Genomic DNA, 2,913 nt, shown 5'->3' with positions numbered 1-2,913 from the left:
CCTCTGAAGCCGTGGGGAGCAGCGTCTTCATGGGACAAACAAAAACCCGCGGCTGTCCTGCCTGCCTGGTGCTGCCAGAGGCAGAGCCCTGGAAAGATCCCACCTGCCAGCGGGAAGCAGGGCTTGGAATAGCGGAGGGTTTAGCCAGGGGCAGGGGGAAGAGCAGGGGAGCTGCAGGGAGCGGGGTTCCTTCTGGTGAGGCTCAACAGCCCGGCCTCTCCTTTGGGAAGCAGGTGCCTGCATCCAGCCTGTTCCAGTCCCTTCAACAGAATTCCTGCTCTCCTCCTGTACGTGGGCCTTGCAGGGAAGAAGTGCGGGCACCTCCCTCCCTCTTGTCACGCTGTGTCTGCAGGGATCAGAGAGCACTTTGCTGAGGAGCTGAGGATGCGGCTGCCGGTCCTGTTTGTTGTGTCTTCTCTGCCAGACCTTCCGTGGGGAAGCACACTTGGGAAAAGGGGGTTGGAATCCAAGGCTGTCCCCTCCCTTCCCCTTGGCAGTGTTAATTATTGCTAGGTCATGGCCTCTCCTCGATTGCTGCCATGAATCCCGCATCCCCACCCTCTCCCCCCGGGCAGCAGGACGGGTTCAACAGGCTGGTTGGAAGGGGAGCTGGGGTTAGGCCGGGCTGCCTCCTTCCCGGTGGGCACAATATGCTTAGGGAGGGTCAGAGAGGGGGAAATACCAACCCCACCTGGCAGGAGTGGGGAGAAGTTGGCCTTGGGGACCCCACAAGGCACCCAGGGGGGAAGGAGTTTGAGAAGAGGGTCCCAAGGGGCCGGTGAATCCCTCAGGGAAAGCAGTTGGTGGCTCAGCGCGTGGCGGGGAAGGAGAAGGGGGAAGAGTTTGGAGCTGGTTCTCTCTCCCAGCCTGGAGGGACTGGGTGGCTGCTGGCTCAGGAGCTGCACCCAGCTGGAGGAATGGGAAAGGGGGGGTCAGGTTTCCCCAGACAACGCGGCGGGATCGCGACGACGACGACGACAGGGGCACCTCCCGCCTTGGAAAAGCCATCCCAACCAGGAGCTGGGACGTGTCATGTGTGCTGGGAGGAGGCTGCAGGGCCTCGGCTCCCAGGGAGACGTGTCTGGGCTCCCAGTGCCAGTGCTGGGCCAAGGAGGAAGGATGCCCGAGGTGGGGCAGCGCTGGGAATGCCCAAAGCAGAACGTCCTGCATGTCGGGATGCTGGCAGCCTAAAAATAGGCCTCTGGGATTAGGCATCAGGAGCTTCTGGGAGGGCAGTTCTGAATTTTAAGGCCTCAGCTCTGCCCTGGTCCTGCTTCTGGAATGAAAGGCGTGACACTCCTGGTGGCTCATGTGGATGTCACTTCAGCGGGCCCCAGCCTGAACAGCTGAACCCTTCCATCCATATCTACCCTCACCTGCCCTGCCACATCATTGCCTTTGGCCTGGCAAACAGCTGTGGTAAAGGTGTGCATCTGAACTCTGGTTTACCTGTAAAAAGCCAATGGCAGCAAGACCTGATTTTTATTTTTTTTTTAATTTAATTTTTTTTTGAGTGCCATTTAAGTGAGCATGTGTCATTGAATACATGCTGAGGAGTGGCTTGAACAGTAGCTACTCTTTATAACAGGCATGTTAAGGCTTAAAATATATCTAGGCAGAGGTATGATAAGGCTTGATTTACCAAAATGGGGTTTGTTTCCTTGGAAGTAAACGGGGAAAACTGGGGAGGAACTGTAGCTGAGGTCTGACAGATGTTCAAGTACGTGAAGCTTAAAGAGGAACGTATGCTATTCAGTTTGCTCACAGAGGCTTTGTGACCTGTGTCTTTGCAGTAATGATGACACAAGCTTTTTTGAATAAAAGGAAGAAATTAACTGCCTTGGCTAATTGTACCCTTGCTAGCTAGCTAGCCAAGGACACCATTTGACTGTGAAAATTGTTGGTGCACCCAAATCTCTCAGCTGGGAAGAATATTTGAAGTGACAGTATTCCCATATCTGTGGGTTGGAAGGGCTATTTAAAAAAAAAAAACTTCCTAATTGGAGAATTAAACACTATTGCTTTAAAACAGTGGTGCACTGCTTTGAAAAATTAAGACCATATGGAATCAGTTATTACTTTTCAATATGTATTCAGTCTCTGGTGCAATTTTATGTACCTGCTAATGCATAAAGCTTTTTGGAGAAGGAATAAAGCACCACAAAGCATGATTTAATGCTATGGGGTCACCAAATCTGTTTCAGATTACTGGGTGTTTCAATCTGCTGCAAAGAAGGGGATGTCCCTGAACTGAGGAAACAATGATAGGGGGGAGGAGCCCATAAATCTGAAACACTTTAGAAATATAGTGCATGTATCAACAATAACTTTTAAAGGATTCAGGGGGGGTTTAGTCTTATAAGAGAGAGAGAGTTAAAAAACAAATTCTACCCCTTTTAAAGGATTCAGGGGGGGTTTAGTCTTAGAGAGAGAGTTAAAAAACAAATTCTACCAAGCGACAGGAAAGTTCAAGTCAGTGTTAGTAGTTCAATACTTGGTTGCAATTTAAGATGTCTTAATTTGAATCATGTTTTCAAACACTGCAGGCCCACATAAGCATGTGACTGTAAGAGAAAATAAGAGCAAGTAATCCAGGAGCTCACAAAAGTGCTTTTGTTTGTAGTTCTGTGGTCCCTGGAAGTGCCTGTTCTTGTGCTTATTCACAAACACCTCTGGCTCTTTCTTCCAGAAATCCTATCCAAACGTTTTTGTTCTGGCTTGGTTAGAAGAGGACTTTGTGCTTTGCCTCTTTTTGTACCGCTTGTGTGAGGTTCAGTCTCACAGTGACCTTCCCCTGGCAAGGAGCTGCCATAGGTCTGATGCCTTGGTCGCTTTTTGTTACTTGTTCTTTTGCTGTGGGGCAAGCAATCTTTGCTCTCAGGGCCTGGGCATTTTCTTTTCTCTGGTTCAGCA

The sequence above is a fragment of the Chaetura pelagica genome, unplaced genomic scaffold, assembly GCF_000747805.2.
Source record: "Chaetura pelagica isolate M959 unplaced genomic scaffold, ChaPel_1.0 scaffold118, whole genome shotgun sequence".
NCBI classification, from domain to species: domain Eukaryota; kingdom Metazoa; phylum Chordata; class Aves; order Apodiformes; family Apodidae; genus Chaetura; species Chaetura pelagica.
The sequence above is the reverse complement of the archived record's forward strand: the minus strand, read 5'-3'. Positions refer to the sequence as shown.